The 19,194-nt window shown below is 35.0% G+C and overlaps 1 pseudogene; it reads left to right on the top strand.

Moving 5' to 3' along the window:
• The first annotated feature begins 12,959 nt into the window (after positions 1 to 12,959).
• LOC149207811 (adenine/guanine permease AZG1 pseudogene) lies at positions 12,960 to 19,018 on the top strand (annotated as a pseudogene).
• The last annotated feature ends 176 nt before the right edge of the window (positions 19,019 to 19,194 follow it).

Here is a 19,194-nt window from a genome sequence, read left to right as displayed (position 1 = left end):
CTGAAAATAAAATGATGTGGGGGTGGTGTTTCTAGTGATTTTCAAACTTGTTTTAATTACCTAAATTTGGCCTATTTAAAATAAACCTATTTAAAATAAACAAGGGTGGTGTTTCTAGTGATTTTAAAACTTTTTCTAATTACCTAAACTTAGCTTATTTAAATTAAATAGTTGCACTGACCTGTTCAAAATGCAACAAGATGATGGAGCTTAGTGGAAAGGAGTCGCCTTCACTACGTGGGCCCGCAGGCTATTTTTGGCGCAAAGTCTATTTTTAGACATATGGATCATGGTCTATGAGTTGCAGGATGCTGTTTATGGATGATTGGTCATGTTGGGAAAAATAGATGGACTTCTATTTTTGGTTCACAACGGTGTGATCAGAGTCTATTTTTAGACTACCAGGCTAAAAATAGAAACAGTCAAATATTATTAGCCCTTAGTAATATTTAGACTATAAACATTATCTTATTCTCTTGGAGCACTTTAGTTCAAGCTACGGATGTGGCACATGCAACTGACAGAAGGAATCATGTGGTTTCTTATGTGTTAGTTGAGCTATTGAATGGAGGACTTCAGTTAGAACTCACGCATGTGAGTTCTGTGGAGTTGGATGTGGAGTTGATGGAGTTGTGTTCAGTTTGACTTAGTTGAACTAGTTGTATTTAGTCTAACTAAAGAATACACTAGTGATGAGTTGTGTGAATTGATTGTTAATTAATTCACTAATTATTAACTCATAAAGCAACTAAAGAATACATCAGTTAACTCAGTGCATGGACAATTCAGCAGAGACAGGTGTTAGACGTAAGTGAAAGGGTGAGTTGTGACTATTAGTTGTGCACGAGATTTGCACATGCATGGGATTGAGTTATGCCAATGAGGACTGTGCAGTGTGGGCCAATTTCAAGGCAATTGTAGCCTGTGCTCACATGATTTTCACTTGGCATTGTACAGTGGATGCAGGCAAAGTAGCGGAGGAGATTTGAACCTATGACTTGTTCGGATCTAAGCTAGTTTTGTGTGTAACAGGTGGAGATAGTATTGAGTACTTGCGAGGACTATAGTACTATGTATTGTTACATGTTCTCAATCATTATAATATACAGATAGTGTGGGGTTTTCAGCTATAAGCTTTCCCCGGGATACATACTGTGTTAATGTGTGCATGCGATTGATGTTTCATTGTTTTTAGTGCTGCTAAATTATTGATCAACGTAGAGGAGGTTATGTATTATTCATGTATTCTGCAATAGTGTATAATCGGGATAATCTCTGCGAATAAGTGTCATATTATTCAAAATTTCTACATGGTATTGGCGCTGGTTGATTTGTAGAAAAAGTTCTACAGGCTTATCAAAGCGAGGATTGATCATCAGATCTATTATTCAGAAAGTGTTTACATTTTATTTCTTCAGGCAGAGTCTGTAATCGGGCCAGGTAGCTTCTGAATTCATCCTTCTTTTGGAAGGTGAGATATCCGGTGAATACCCATACAGTCGATCTCTGTACAAGAAATACTTTGTTCTCACGAATTCTAGATCGGAGGCGGTTGAGTTTGGAGCTGGTGGAATTCGAATTTGAAACAGTGTTTTCTTGGTATCAACATGGCAATGTCTTTCAATGCATTGCGATTGGAGTATGCTCTTGAGGGCAGCTCGAACTATATTGCATGGAAGGACAGGATGGAGGCATTGTTAGATGATAACAGGCTGAAGGAGTTCATAGAGGCTGAGGTCCCAAAGCCTACTGATACTGCGCAGGTTGATGCTTGGAAAAAGAAGACAGCAAAGTGTCGAAGGATTCTGTTGGAGGGCGTGAAGGATCACATTGTGTCCAACCTGCATGGAAAGGATTCTCCATACTTGATGTGGAAAGTGTTGACAAATCTACTCCAAAGCAAGAGCGATCAAAGGAAGCTGGTGCTCAAGGATAAACTCAGAAACATCAAATGTGAGAAGGGAGACAGTATGCCCAAGTATCTCACGAAGTTCACCAAGTGCAAGGATGAGTTGGGAAGTGTGGGGGTAACTATTGATGATGAGAACTTGGTGAGCTTGGCTCTACTTGGTCTTCCAAAGAGTTGGCATTCCTATCAGAACTCTATCAATGGTCAGGAGAAATTGCCAAGATGGGAGAAACTTTGGTCGGATCTTGTGCAAGAGGAGATCAGACGGAGCACCAGAGACAGTTCTTCATCCATGCATGATGAGGATAACTGTGCCTTAGCGAGTAAGGTGAAGAAGGGGAAGGAGAAGGGTTTTCTTTCTGAATCCAGTTCTTCCAATGATGGGAAGAAGGTTGACAAGTCGAAGGTGAGATGATTTTGTTGTCATGAGTTGGGCCATTATGCTACTAATTACGCAAAGAAGAAGTCCAAGGAGGGATCTAGGGAAGGATCTGAAGGTGAGGCACTTGCTTCACAATTTGAGTTGGATTTCACACTATTCGCATGCATGGTTTCATCCATGGTGGGAAGTGGTTGGTTTCTTGACAATGGAGCTTCTTTCCTTGTGACCGGCGACAAGAGTTGGTTCAGTACTTTGGAGGAGAAAGATCTCCAGATACTCATAGCGATGTGTAATGATGAGAAGTATAATGTCTCAGGTGTATGCATGGTTATTTTTCAGAGGGAGCATTGAGCTCACCTTACCTTGACCAATGTCAAGTATGTACCAGGTCTGAAGAGAAACTTGGTGTCGATCGCGATGCTGGAAGACAGAGGCTGTGATGTAGTCTTCAGTAAGGGAAAGTTTTTCCTTATACACATCATCACTAGATAGGTGAAGCAAATTGGTTCACAGGTCAAGAACTTGTATGCTCTTGAGGTTCAAGATGGATGCGAAGCCTTGAGAAGCGAGGCAACTGATGGAGACTTGGTGGTTGAGAGGGAGCGTATATTACCTCTCAACATGCAGATCTAGAAGAAGTCTTAGACGATTGTGGAGGAGCCACGATTGGTGCAGCAACTTCAAGAGGTTGTGGAGCAGCCACAACAAGGGAAGCTGAGAGGAGATCGAGTAGAGACATCTACTCATGCAGAGACCTCTAGTAGGGGGAAACTTCGAGCCAAGTGGGCTGAAGGATCGCATGCAGCCATACCTCCAGGTAGGAGGTGGGGTGATGTGGATTGATCGTCCTAAGGAGGAGTGGAAGGATCCTTGAGGTACCCAACCTCTTGGATGAGACCTTGCTACGGGAGCCCCGATGTGGATTAGCAGGAACTAACTAATTGGGTAGAGATAGATGCGGATGGAGCGGAAGAGAGAGAGACAGTGTAGGGAATCCCACGACAGCGCATAACTAGCAGGCTGCAACAATGCGAGAGGCACAAGTGTTTTGCATAGTGCTAAGTGGTATAGAGAGGTGTGCAATGGTGCGAGATGCATGAAGATGTTGCAATAGCGCAGATGTCAGAGAGGGAGCACTTGCTAGCGGCAGGTAGAGCTTCAGCATCAGAGTATGTTCCTAGCCCAACATAGTGGTCAGTTGGGAGTGTTTTTGTTCCAAGTGTTGTTAGAGCAAGTGGACCGGGAAAATGTGTTGCATGCAGATCATTCCAGAGTTGTAGGATACGGGTTGTAGATAATCCATATCTTGTTGAGAGGGAGTGCTGAAAATGCAACAAGATGATGGAGCTTAGTGGAAAGGAGTCGCCTTCACTAAGTGGGCCCGCAGGCTATTTTTGGTGCAAAGTATATTTTTAGACTATGTCTATTTTTAGACATATGGATCATGGTCTATGAGTTGCAGGATGTTGTTTATGGATGATTGGTCATGTTGGGAAAAATAGATGGACTTCTATTTTTGGTTCACAGAGGTGTGATCAGAGTCTATTTTTAGACTGCCAGGCTAAAAATAGAAACAATCAAATATTATTAGCCCTTAGTAATATTTAGACTATAAACATTATCTTATTCTCTTGGAGCACTTCAGTTCGAGCTACGGATGTGGCACATGCAGCTGACAGAAGGAATCATGTGGTTTCTTATGTGTTAGTTGAGCTATTGCATGGAGGACTTCAGTTAGAACTCATGCATGTGAGTTCTATGGAGTTGGATGTGGAGTTGATGGAGTTGTGTTCAGTTTGACTTAGTTGAACTAGTTGTATTTAGTCTAACTAAAGAATACACTAGTGATGAGTTGTGTGAATTGATTGTTAATTAATTCACCAATTATTAACTCATAAAGCAACTAAAAAATACATCAGTTCACTCAGTGCATGGACAGTTCAACAGAGACACGTGTTAGAGGTAAGTGAAAGGGTGAGTTGTGACTATCAGTTGTGCATGAGATTTGCACATGCATGGGATTGAGTTATGCCAATGAGGACTGCGTAGTGTGGGCCAATATCAAGGCAATTGTAGCCTGTGCTCACGTGATTTTCACTTGGCATTGTGCAGTGGAGGCAGGCAAAGCAGTGGAGGAGATTTGAACCTGTGACTTGTTCGGATCTGAGCTAGTTTTGTGTGTAACAGGTGGAGATAGTATTGAGTACTTGCGAGGAGTATTGTACTATGTATTGTTACATTTTCTCAATCATCATAATATACAGATAGTGTGGGTTTTTCAGCTCTAAGCTTTCCCCAGGATACATACTGTGTTAATGTGTGCATGCGATTGATGTTTCATTGTTTTTAGTGCTGCTAAATTGTTGATCAACGTAGAGGAGGTTATGTATTATGCATGTATTCCGCAATAGTGTATAATCGGATAATCTCTGTGAATAAGTGTCATATTATTCAAAATTTCTACATCACCATCTTATCTTCAAGTCAGTGGCTTTTCTTGAGGGCATCTTCATGACATCCACCATCTCTGAAAATTATGAAATATTAGTAGTATCTTGCACTAAAAATTCAATGTTTCCATAAAGTATTTTATTGTGCTTTTTTACTTTGGGTCACAAATTTATTGATATTTTATGATTCATGGTTTTTATTTCCATGCTAAGGTTGAATTCATCATGCTTGTTAGGATTTTTAGTTGTTCACACATCATATTTATCACTTCTAATTGCATGAAAAACAAAGAGTATGCACAATGACATGTAGTAACATGTGGGTGTCTATTTTACTCAATGATATGCTTGGTTTTTTAACCCATTCCAATCCCATCAAAATGAAATTAACAAAGACAAGGACACAAGAAGGACTACCAATAAATGAAAATAGAGACTTTAGAATGCAACTCAAATTGTACCTGAATGTAATGATAAGTATTTCCAGTTGCCTGGTTACTAATCAGTATCGAATCACACTGTGAAAAATTCCTTGCATTATGAGAATTTGGTTTCACTTGCACTAATAGTTCCTTGACTTGCCTATAGATGTAAATTTAGAAACAATTTGACTCCTGAAATTATTCCCTATATCGATCATCTTTGTCCCCCCTATTGATAGTTATTTTTCAAGGCAATAGAATAGAACTCTCCAATTGCATCGTTGCCTTTCAAAATAATGTTTAAGTATTTCTAGGTGATTATCAAACTAGTCTCTACTCAGGTCCATGAAATCCATGATTTGTCTCCATTGCACAAACCTCTTTTCGTAATAAAATTATAAATCCCACGTCTGCATTCCTTGTCATGACATACAAATTCTTTACAGTGGAATACTTTATCATTTCTCCCTCAGTGCAATAGAGATCCACTACCATGGCATCGAGATGATTGGTGTCATAAAATAGTGTAATACATCCTGTAATATATGTCACATAACTCCTCTCACCTCACATAACTCCTCTCGAACTGCCTAGTCTCCATCTCATTCATCCTGAAATAAGTGGATATTTCCATGGGTGACAAAGTTTGCTTGGGGATTTAATATAAAAATCTATCACTAAAAAAAATTACAATGCAGCATAATAGTTATCAGTACGAGGAAAAACCCTGCCAAGCTACTTCCTAACTATATCAATATACTACATAATTACCTCTTATAACAAACAAAAGGTAACCTCAACTACCTATAGAGTCTACTATGCATGGTAGCAATGAAAACACTGTCAAAAACAACATCTACAACAACTTTGATCAATCTCTTCTTCTAGTCAAGGGCATGCCCAACTTTTGAAAAGCATCAAGAAGGTCAGGGTCCACCTCAACTAGGCTCCTCTTCTTCTTCTACTGTCTTTGTTTAGGTTTAGAATAATAACAAAGGCCTTGGAAATGTATGGGTGGGTAAAAGTTATCAGACCATTTGGGTTTTTCCATTTGTAATTAGTGTTTGTAAGCATTGAGTTTAAATTGCAAAATCCATGCAAGTTCCTTCTTTTTAGATAAAATTAAGCTAAGCTTTGGAGAGTTCTAAGGTTTAACGGATCTAAGTATATTCTACTTAAAATATAGTAACATGGTTTAAAGTTGTAGCCATTGAGATTAGATTCTAAGGATGAAACATAAAAGATTTTATGTTCATGATTACAATAAATTTTAATTTCACGTAACAAAGTCTGAGGAAGGTCTATTATTTTCATCCTACTAGACAAATTGCTTGCATCACTTGAGCCCTTTGAATTTGAGGATGGTAGATTCCATTGCAAAAACAATCAACCACTAAAAAAAGGTGAAAATGAAAGATAAAAATTTCATGCATTCTAACCCTAGAAAAGTTAGGGAGGAGCAAACTGATTTGTACAATAAGGACATGCAAAATGCTTACTTGTCCATTATATTTTGACGAATTATTGGCTACAGTCAATATCTTAATTATCATAATCATTAAACCCTTTGCACAATAAATACATGAAAATGCTTACCTGTGCATTTTATTTTGATGAATTGTTGGCGCAATCAAGATTTGCATTATCATAATCATTAAACCCTCAACTCTAAATGAAATTTATGATTTGACCATATAAACCATCGAAATCGTTTACCCATATGAACAAAATCCATCTTTAGTAAAAAGGAAAAACTCTCCAGAGTCCAAATTCATACCCATGTACAAATGGCCAAAATCTCCACACCCAATGACCTTGTCCTTCCTCCATCTAATCGTTGATGCTATCCTAACATGTATCCCATGCAAACTCCATCTAGGGTTCGAATCCCATATCTGGGGTTCGAATCCCATGAAATCCATAAATCTCGTTGATGGTCTTCCTTCTTCTCGCATTTCCATGTAGATATTAACAAGGAAAATACAATGTTACAATGTGATGTTGTAATTTGTGAATATTTTATTTGAACCTAGGGCTAAACTGGAGATGAAAAGGAAAAGAAATATTTATAATATAAAATAAAATATATAAATTTCAATTGGGTTAAATGATTTACTTTTAATAAGAATTTGTCATTTTTGCGTCACTAAATTAAAAAGAAAATAAGAAGTTAAAAATGATATTGGGATGAGCGTAAACATTTAAATGTGGCCTCAATTAGTAATAAAATGTTAAATTAATAAAAATAATCAAATTGAATTTGTTATATTTTTATTCTGTTATTAACTTGTGAATAGGCTTTGTAACAATACCATGGGCCAATACCAAGGCTTATCAATACTACAAGTCCAAAAACCATAACTTATTTCAAAACCAAAATATTTTATAACAACATGACAACATTCTTAACTGTATATATTCACCCCCACTTTATGGTAGATATTATTAACTTGTAAATAATAGATTTTGTTACAATACCAAGGGTCAATACCATGGATTATCAATACCACATGCCCAAAAAACCTAAATTATTTCAGAATCAAAATATTTTATAACAATATGAAAAGATTGTTAACCATGGATATTCAATCTCACTTTACCATGGATATTAACTTGTAAATCGGCTTTGTTCAATTGAATCTAAAAGGGAAAATGTTACGAAATTAAATTAAGGTTTTAATAAAATTAAAATAAGATTGGTCTATGCAGTTTCTCTCTCTCTCTCTCTCTCTCTCTCTGTGTGTGTGTGTGTGGATCTATGTTGGTTCTTTATATATATATAAAGAACCAACATAGATCCATCTTAGCTAAGGATCTAAGGGATGAGAGCAATCAAATTGAATAATTATAATAGATTAAATATACTGCATGATTTTTTAAAGCTTTTCATTATTTTATTTTCATTGACATGATTAATCCAAAATATAGGTTTAATATTTTACAACCAATTAAGTTTTTTAATTTAGATAATTTCTTAAACACAATACAATGTGATCAAATTTAAGACGTTGGGGAGGGGGTGGAGAGAGGGAGGCAGATAGTGAAAAATTTGGAGGGCAGAGAGAGAGAAAGTGAGAGTGATGGGGGGGAGAGGGAGTGAGGTGGGAGAGAGGGAGCAAGAAGAAGGAAGAGAGAGAGAGAGAGAGATGGAGTTCAAGTGGGAGAGAGAGGCAGGAAAGAACGAAGACATAGAGAGATAGAGGTGGAGAGAGAGGACTCAGAATGGAGAGATGGAGAGAGAGTGAGGGAGAGAGGATAGGAGGGAAGAGAAAGAAGAGGAGAGGATAAAGATATGGAGAGAAGGGGAGGGGAGAGAGATGGAGACATATTGATGGAGAAGGATAGGGAGGGAGGAGATAGTGATAGAGTTGGGTGGAAGAGAGAGAGAGAGGGAGAGTGATTTGGGGTGGGAAAGATAGAGGGAGGTGGGAGATAAGGGATAGAGAGGAAGGGAGATATAGATGAGGAGAGAGAGATGGAATTGGAGGGGGCAGGAGAGGGAGGGAACAAGAAAAACATAGAGGGAGAAAGGTGGAGAGAGAGTGGGGTGACAAGGGAGTCATTGAGAGAGAGTGAGGGAGAGAGGAGAGCAAGAGGGAATAGAGAGAAGGATATAGATAGAGAGGGAGAGAAGGGGACGAGAAAGATATAGAGAGAGGAGGGGAAGACAGGGAGAGAGATTGTGTGTATGTTTGGGGGGTGAGATAGAGAGAGGGAATAACAAAGAGACATAAATAAAAATATAGATATTATATAGCATTATGCAACCAACCTACATCCATATTAACCCTATAAATATCAAGTGTTGATAGGGATCCAATCTCTTGAGGTGCAAGCCTTTCCTCAAGTTTTGCACTATAAAAAAATTTTGCAGCTGCAGAGATTGGATCCCTCTCGACACTTGATAGATCCGAGGTTAAGATGGATCTAGGTTGGTTAATATGAATTAAGTAGTTTTTATTTGATATTATAGTCTTAAAACATAAAATTTCTCTTCAAATTAATTTCAAATTGGAACTAGATCCAGCTAGTTTCAATGAGTAGAATTTTAAAAAATAAATAAAATAATTTTTTATTAAAAAATATATTTTTAAAATTACAAATTATTAGAGATAAATAATGCAAAGTTGACTCACATATACACCATGTGAGGATGAAGAAGTGTTTAAGGAAGGATAACCTTTCAACCAATCTTTAACAACCTTTCAATCCCCTATCACTTGTAAGTTTAGATTGCTTGAAACAATTAAGATGACTAATATAAAAATTTGATTCATATTATTGTAGTACTTGTTAGGTAGTTGTATTTTTGTTCTTAGACTAAATTAGTCATTCATGTTAGTCATTTTTAGTTGTATTATTTATTATCTAGTCACATATTTTAACCCGCAACTAAATTAGTGATTTATGTTAGTCATTTTTAGTTCAGTCACTTAACATTGCTCATTTTTCAATTGGAAAAGTTGCGGTGACTAACTTTTTTAGTCACCTAGTCACTAATTTCCCATTTTCTACTAGTGTCTAAAGTGAGCCTCTAAAAGAGAACTAGTAGGACTACTCTAATGGAGACACATGCGAAATAAAAAGGCTCATCTAACATCAAGAGAAATATTTCACAAGGATGTGATGATCATTATAAAGGAAGAGTCAATCTCCATGAAGCTCTAGATCTATTATGGGTTATTCATTTCTAGTTAAAATTAAGCATGATGACCCTTATACATTGAGAACTATGCTTGAAACCTCTTAAAAAACTAAATTATGAGAAGAAGCAAGGATTAAAGCCAAAACCAATAATAAACAAAAAAATTACTCAAGGGGGGAAGAAACACCTGCTCCGATACCATGTAGAAGTAGCATACCTTACTCAAATATAAAATAAATAAATAATTCTTCCATATATAGCAATGGAAGAGACCCAATGTTAGTTAAATATAGTTGTGACAATTAGGTAGACAAGAAGTCCTATGTGAACTTACAACTCATATCAGTTGGCTTACTAGAAAAAGGAGCATTGGAATATACCAACACTATCAATCCCAATTGTAGCTAGCATAACCATCATCCATTTTTATTACACTATTATGATGTTCTTATGGTGAGGTGTATGTATGATCTTCACAAGCAACTAAAAGTTATCAAATATTTGTGTTGGAGTACAAGTATGTCTATTAGTAGTAACTTGAAGGTAGTGGTTTTGTATAAATAATTGGTCTTCATCACAAACTTAACTAGAACAATAACATTGAGAAAATGATAAATGGAAGATGAAAATTTTATTATGGACCTGAAAAAAATACCAAACCAATGAACCTTTGACTATTGAATATGAATAAATTTATACTTCAGACTCTTTTGATTCTTGTTATCTCATATGGTTTTGAAGTTTGAGGTTGCACTATCTCTAGGGAATTATGGAGACAAGTAGAGAAAATATAAAAAAAAAAATTGTAACATATAATCTCAAAATTAAACAAAAAATATTATATCCTAACCTCCTCATAAAAGAAAGTCTTTCCCTTGTTAAGAGTATGTCTTTGACTAGGTGCCTAATGTACAAGCAAAAGATAAATAACATGAAAGACAAACGAATTTATATGATTCCTTCAAACTCTAATCAAAGTCACTTGCAATGGCTCACATAAAGATAGATAGTCTGGACTAAATCATTAGGGTTAAATGAAGAGGTGTCTCTATAGAATAATGATACTATTTAAAATATTTTACATATAAATCTAAGAAGAAATTGTGGTGGAACAAGGAAATAGAAAATAAAAGAAAATGAAAATCTCTAATCTAAATGATCAAAAAAATTTGATCATTTAAGCTAACTTAAGGAATAAAAAGAAACATTGCTAAAATGAAAAAAAATTACAAACAACATAATGAAATAAAGCTAATCCCTAAAACATCTATGTGAAAAATATTTATCATTTTTATAATATTAAAACTATCCAAAAAAAAAAAAACTATTCTTAACTTATGAAAACTATAATAATTTAAGAACACTTACTAAACTTTCACATAAAATAACATTAAAATGAAAACTAATTCCAAAATCATCTCTTTGAAATTTTTTTATTATTTTTATAATATTAAAACTATTCTTAATTTACTAAATTAATATTTTGATTTCAATAATTTAAATTTGATTTTAATAGACATTAGTCATCTCTCCTTTCTTATAACATATTAAATCAAATACACTCTTTTGTAAATCACAATATGTTAAATTAAATAAAATATTGTGCAAGTGAGGGGGATAGTTAAGCTTTCTATTCCAATCTAGAAGGCTTGTAGGAGGATGATTCAAACCTTCTCTTACCCTCTCCTAGCTTCTAAGAAGGGTAATGAGTGGGTTAAGAATCTTGCAACCTAAAAGGTCTATCGGGCAATTTCCTATTCTCTTAGGAAGACCTTGGATATTTTGTAAATCACAGCAAATATAATGGCCGTGGATCTGGTTCATATTAAACAATTTAAAAAGGAGTAAATACATTTATAACACAAATTAATCCACAGAAATGTCAACTTTTTAACACACCTTTATATGCATCAATTTAGAATTTTAATCAAATATTTTGATCATTCCCAAAACAGAAATCACGACCAAAACAAAATTCAATCGACTAACGCAGTACTAAGATATTTAAAAAATGCAAATGTTTTATTTATCTTATTAGAATAAAGTTCAAACATCAAATGCACTTAATAAATATGTCGTTTAAAGTCTGTCTAACAGTATTTTGTCTAATTATATATGTTGGGGAAGTCCAAGGGTCTGTCTAACAGTATTTTGTCTAATTATTTATGTTCGGCAAGTCCAAGTGGACACTTTCTCCTTTTATATAAAGGGGCATACGTGCCCTTGATTGCTTGCGATGAATGTATGTTTACAGAAAATTAAAGGAATGAATACTCCCGCACTTGTGGTTACTGGAAGCAATCAAAATCAGCCAATGTCGTAACAGTCCCGTGGTTTTGGGTGGCTATGTTGAAAAGTTGTCTTCCATTCCTCTGAGGTGAAACGACAATTTATTAAAGCGCAGGACCGACTCAGACATAATATTAAGATCCAATTTCCTTTGAAGAGGAGTCTTAGCATTAAAAATATAAGATAAGGCCTTTAGTGATGGAGGAAAATTAAGAAGCCGCTGTTATTTATAAAATAAATTCATGGAAACATTAATTTTGAATAGATTTTAAGGTACAGAACATGACCACGAGGTATGTGCGGGTAGGGAACCTACTTCCAATCTTCATAAGGGAATACGATTTTTTTATTTTGACTACTGATAAAATAAATTCAAGGGAACCTATCAAAACGATGGCAGAGAAGACATAATTTATTCAGAATAGATATGACATAATTTATTCAGAATAGATATGAAAGGGTCCGAAACATGGCCATAATCAGTTCACATATAAGCAAGTTCCAATCTCCCCAGGGTAGTCCTTTCAAGTTGTCAATGGCGGGGACCTGTAAATTTCTGTTATAAACAACAGATGCTTTCATTCAATAAATCTGCAAGGGTGTTTGCTGCTCCTTCTTTCTGACAATGGTGGTCGTATTCTTGTGCAGTAATTCAATTATTTCCTTTTAAAGTCACGCTTCTCCAGCCTCATACAAAGGGTACATGTTTGGTTAAGGCATTGAAAACGTGAGCTCAGTTTACGTTATCAGCAACTAACCATTCTTTGAAGCTTCGGTGTTAAAGCTTTCACTGGTTTAATGAAGATGTTGAACTGTATCGGAAGTTTGTGGTAAAAATGGGAGCATGCAGACGCCAAACTGAATGATAGAATCAATCAGAATTGGATTAGAAGGTACTGCTAGTTTCCTTACCATGGCACATATTTTAGCAGTGAACGCGAGTATTTTGACTCACTCTGGGGTAACATGCACTGTTGCCAACTGTACAGAGGTATGCAATGTTCCTGCTGTATCCCCCCTTGACTGCCATGCTACATTCAAGGGTTCCAGAGGAAATTCGCTTACTGAACTAAAGCTAGTGAAGCCTGGACCTGACTGTAAGTTTCCTCCACTGAATCGAGGCTATGAACACAATGTTTACAACGTATTAAGAGAGACGTCATAGTGGCCACCTCTGTTTCGTCCCTCATAGGGTGTCTCATAATGGGTCTCTTTGTCAATCTGCCCTTTGGACTTCCACCAGGAATGGGAGCTAACGCCTATTTCGCCTACAATGTTCTAGGGTTCCATGGCTCAGGGAATGTTTCATATAAAAGTGCCCTTGCTTTCTGTTTTTCATCATTTCAGCTCTTGGCTTCAGAGCAAAGCTCGCAAAGAAGATTGCAAGACCAGTTCGCTTGTCATCTGCAGCAGGGATCGGACTGTTTCTTGCCTTCATAGGCCTTCAATCCCACCAACGGATTGGTCTCGTGGGTTTCAGCCCTTCAACTCTTCTCACAAGCTCTGCATGTCCAAGCCAACATAGCAGCCAGGTACTAATCCCCGGTGCAGCTGCTTCTGCTGACATACTCTGTACGAGCCATCGCATGCGAAGCCCTACGTTGTGGCTAGGAATAGTGGGATTCGTTATCATAAGTTATTGTTTGATGAAGGAAATAAAAGGAGCCATGATTTATGGGATTCTTTTCGTGACCGTCGTGTCCTGGATTAGAGGTACTCAGGTGACCTATTTCCCATACACTGCCCAAGGAAACCAGTCATTCGAATACTTTAAGAAGATCGCCGATGTTCATAGAATTGAAAGCACTGCAGGAGCGTTCAGCTTCGCAGATTTTAGAAAAAATGAGCTCTGGGTTGCTCTTGTCACATTTCTCTACGTTGATTTGTTGGACACAACTGGAACGCTATATTCCATGGCGAAATTTGCAGGATTTGTGGATGAGAAAGGTGAGTTTGAAGGCCAATATTTTGCGTACATGACGGATGCGGCTGCCATTGTTGTTGGGTCAGCTCTTGGGACGTCTCCTGTGAGTCCTCGACTGGTATTCGCGACGGTGGTCGTACGGGATCGACAGCTGTAAGTGTGGGATTTTATTTCTTTCTGGCACTGTTTTTCACTCTTCTTCGAGCAGCCATCTCACCTTGGGCCGTTGGCCTCCCCTCATTCTCGTGGGTGTGTTGATGATGAAGGAGGTTATGGATATTGAGTGGGAGAAGATTAAGGAAGCGATCCCTGCTTTCATGACGATGCTCTTAATGCCTCTTACGTACTCCATTTCTTATGGATTGATTGCCGGCATTGGGACTTGCATCGTTCTCCATTCCTGGGACCTGGTTGTATATGGGCTAACACATCTCAGGAAATATATCGTTCTCCATTCCTGGGACCTGGTTGTATGTGGACTAACACATGTCAGGAAATATATGGAAAATTCACATAAAGCTATCTCAGCTCTTCCACTCAGCTGTGTCCGGCATTGTTTGATGTATGATAATTCGCAATTTCGCCTGGAGAATGCCTCTTTTTTCGGACCTAGATTATGTAGTTTGTACTTATGATAGTTTTCTTTTCTTGTAGTTTGTACCATGTCTCTTCATAGTATCTTCGCATTATTAATAAAAAAAAGGCGGCACATTTCTTAAAACTTTTATCGGATATAGTAACTTTTGGATAATTGTTCGATTAAAACGCTCTGGTTGTGTCCGTTCCTTTTACGCCATTCTTAACGAAAACGGACTAAAATTGAAGTCATGATTATCTAGCAAGAGCCTTTCAATATATATTTTTTAATATTAAAATTGAAATTATATTGTAATTTTTATTTTTAAATTCCTGAAAATTTTACAATAGGTTATTTTTATAGTATTTTTTTAATTATTAATAATTTTAGTCAAAATGGTTTGAATCTTAATTAATTTGTAATTTTAAAAAAATTATTTCTAATATTTATTAAAATTTTGGTAAAATTAAATATCAAATTTATTTATTTGTTTTTTAGAAATTGAAAATTATTTTTAAATATTTCAAAATTATTTCAAAATTTTATTAAAGTTTTGGTAAAATTAAATATTAAACTTATTAAATTTGGAGTTTTAATTTTTTTATTGATAGATGGCTAATTTTATTGGTTTAAAATCAAAATTTTAGATTTAGAAATTGTTTAAAAAAAAAAATTATGAAGTATCCATAAATTGTTTAGCCAGAAATTTTCTAATATATAAATTTTTCCATAATTAATATTTTCTTTTCCAAAAAAATTCAAATATATAGATTTTTCCATAATATATATTTTCTTTCCATTTATTGTCATATTTAACAATAAATATTTATAAACCTATAATCATTTTTTGTTTGTTTTTTATTAATGGTTGTATTCTCTGTTTTTTTAAAGAACAATGGTTTTTTTAATTGTTTAATTATTTAATGGTTGTGGACCTTTTTCATAAAACTATGTTATCATGTACCAAAAGATTATTAGCAATTCCATTCCCCTCTAGCAAAATTGTGTTGCTTAAATCATACACTTATATCATCAGATTCACCTCAAAATGATTCTCTTCTTTTTACATAAAAGCCTTGCTAAACAACAACAGTACTTGTTCAACTATAAAAAAGAATGTTTGACATTTTTCTCTCTACCATGCCACACTTCAAGAAAATAATTAATTATAATTTTTATTTAACACAATCAAACCTTACTCATATATGGAGGTTATGGTTATGGGTGAATTCTATTCTTGTCGTTCACTCAATGAAGATTGAATCAACCTTTATTTTTCATTTTTTCCTTACTAAATTTACCAAAATCATTTTAAAATTTAGATGTACCCTGATTTAATTCATTTTGATTTCATCTATGTGACTTTTATTTATAAATGAGGTTATATAATTTTTTTAAAATTATATCATATGTAAGTTGATTTATATCACCAAGTGATAATCCTTAACAAGTATGTCTAGATTTCTTGGAATGCTAACTTATGATTTCTTGTACTTCTTCCTGTGAAATATGACTTACTTAAATTCAATATTAATTAACTCAATAATAATAATTAGATAAAAAGACTCAATTGTCGATTATGAGTGTATCACATATTTAATAGGAAATTTGAAATTTAATCATAGTTTACACTGAATTTTAATAGATTGATGCTTCCATCTTATTTGAAAATTCTCCCTTTTTTTAGGATTTTCCAATCAATTCATTACTATACTTAAAATTGCTTTAGAATATTTCAAGGCTTTTGTCTATTAAGTAATCATATTCCCCTCTTTGTTAGTATCAAGTAGAAAACATCCCAATCTTAAGAGATAGATTGATTTTCAGCTAGCTTGAGCTACGTGCTAGTTGTGAAATATTTTTGTCCATTAAATAACTCTATCCCCTTTGTTAGTATTAGGCAGCAAACATTCCAATCTTAAGAGATATATTGATTTTCAGGTGGCTTGAGCGAGATGCTAGTTGTGAAAGAGGATTCTCTAGTTTGAATAGTATAAAAATGATCATAGATATTTGTTTTGTCTAAAAAATTAGATATTTTGATATTGATGTTGTCAAAATTACATCAAATATGATAGATATACTTTTGTAAGATTGATTTTCGGCTGGCTTGAGCGAAATGCTAGTTGTGAAAGAGGATTCTCCAAGTTGAATAGTATAAAAATGATGATAGATATTTATTTTGTCAAAAATCATTAGATATTTTGATGTTGTCAAAAATTATATCAAGTAAAAAATATGATAGATATAATCTGATGTGTTCAAGAATTACATCATGTAGATTGGAACATAGTTGATGAAACATAGAAAAACAGGAAGACCTCAACTACATGAAATAAATTTACATGGCATGATACATCTAAATAAGTATTTTATATAATATATATACTTATTATCTTCATATTTATTCAGTTAAATATAATTAAATTTATTTGTAATTATTTAAATCTAATTTGATAATTAAAAAATATATATATTTTTTGAAAATGGTTTTGATAAATATTTTCTAATTAATAAATTATAAAATAATTATTTGATATATGAAATTTTTAATTAGTTTTTAACTACATAAAAAAATTAAATTTCTTTAACCATTCAATTTGAAATTTAACTTAAGTTATTCTCTAAAAAAAAAATATAATATTACTACATATTACTAATAAATTTTTAATAATTATTGTCAATTTTTAAATATTAATATATTTATAAATATAAATATATATATAAAAACGTTAATATTATCAATTTATAATATCTAATCAAATAATTAATCAAATTAATATATACACATAATTATTCCTTTTCAATTTTTTATCATTTTATATATATATATATATTCAAATTTAATCTTATATAATTCCAATAATTTATTAAAAATCTTTTATATATCATTTTTTTAACCAACTAAACTACCACCAGCAAAACTTGAAACTTGAATTAGGGCTTTTACTACGTGATGAACTTCGTTTACAAATTTATCTAAATCCATTTTTTTTATTACTCTCTATTCCTTGCTGAAAGCTTTACAACAAATGCTCAACAACGGTCGATGGCCCAAGAATCACAAGATTAAGCGCTAGCGGAGGACTATTAGGCCTATCCATTGAATACCTAAACATTGAATATGAAAATCTAAATAGAGTTTGCCCGGCGTGCTTTATCCATGAAAAAAAATTGGGAATCATTGGAGAAGGTTTGCATTGACAAATCGCCATGCAAATTAAACAAAGAAGTTCTACTCTAGCTACCCGTACCTAAGAATCGAGGATAAATCTTACTCTACAATCCATTCTAAATGGAAATCAAAATCGAATGGCATATGTGGCCATAGCATGTTTTAATTTAAAAATTATAAATGAAAACAAATAAAAGAAAGACTTCTATAATTAGGATTAGATTTTAATGTCATTTTCTTATTTATGAATATAGCCCATAATATAGTCTTTTAATTAGATCTCACTCGTCTAACTTATTTTTAGTCCTTGCCATCTGGCAATGGCTAGGGACTATAGTAATCCAAAAGCGTTGCTATAGCATTAGTTCCAATCCGTTCAACTATGTTATACGGTGATTAGACCAAAGTTTTCAACTGCGCCGTGTTTGCTATTGCCGGGATAAACCAAAGTCTTCGAATTTAATCTGGTTTGCCATCTTATTTGGCCTCTTCCCGAGGCGGAAGAGGCTGGAGCATAGCCTATTTTGCTTTAGCCTGTTTATTATTACTAACCGTCAACGGCTTCGTTTAGCAGTATGAAATGCTAGCAGAATTACAGAGTTTGGAAGTGTCAAACTGAACTAAAACTAATTTCTAAGTGGCTGAAGTTGCCACTTCTTGCCATCGGTTACTGCATGTTGCATGCTTCGGTGTCTGCATGTTCATAATTGTGTTACAACTCTTATACTATCTCTATCATAGCGGAAAGAAGAAAGAGCGTGTACGGTTAGTCTTATCTGATACGGTCTGGTGACCTGAGGAGTCAGGACGAGAGCGGCGAGTCAGTACTCAATACTGCGTGGAAGAGGATCATACAGTGCGCAAGAAGATCATACATCGTACAGTGAGTTGGTGGTACTTCAGTTGCTCTTAGTATTTACGCTGGCTTCTCTGGCTTCTTTATGCAAGTAGGTCTGGATTCTTTCTGCTGGTAGGTTCTTCCTCGCCCAGAGACGCACAGAGAAGAGAAAAGGATTCAGTGATGATATTACTAAATACAAACAACTATTATGTCTATCATGTATTAGCACCGGAACTCTGGCGGCTAGCACTTCGACCGTGAAAACGAGCGCCAACAGAAGGACAGGAGAAGCAAAGAAGAGTGAAGGCGAAGTGCACCTGATCCTGCCAGCTCCAACACAGCAGGTCCAAGCAATAGGCCGAAGCCCTCTCGTTCGGACCCTCTGCGGATTCCCTCCCAGTTAGCCCAGCAACAGCAGCCGCAGCAGCAATTGGAAGAGAAAAAGAGAAGAGTATTCACTCCGCTGCCCTACCGGCTTAGCTTCTTGGCATGGTGAGCTTTAAATCAATTCTTGCAAATCATTCGCAGAATAGTGCGGTAGATAGCCAAGAGCTTCCAATAGACAACCTCTGAAGAATTC

This window comes from Pinus tabuliformis, chromosome 1_2 (genome assembly GCF_031772625.1).
Source record: "Pinus tabuliformis cultivar Carrire ecotype Pingquan chromosome 1_2, CPIR1, whole genome shotgun sequence".
In the NCBI taxonomy this organism is placed as follows: domain Eukaryota; kingdom Viridiplantae; phylum Streptophyta; class Pinopsida; order Pinales; family Pinaceae; genus Pinus; species Pinus tabuliformis.
Note: the sequence above shows the minus strand (reverse complement) of the source record. Positions and strands in the feature narration are given on the sequence as shown.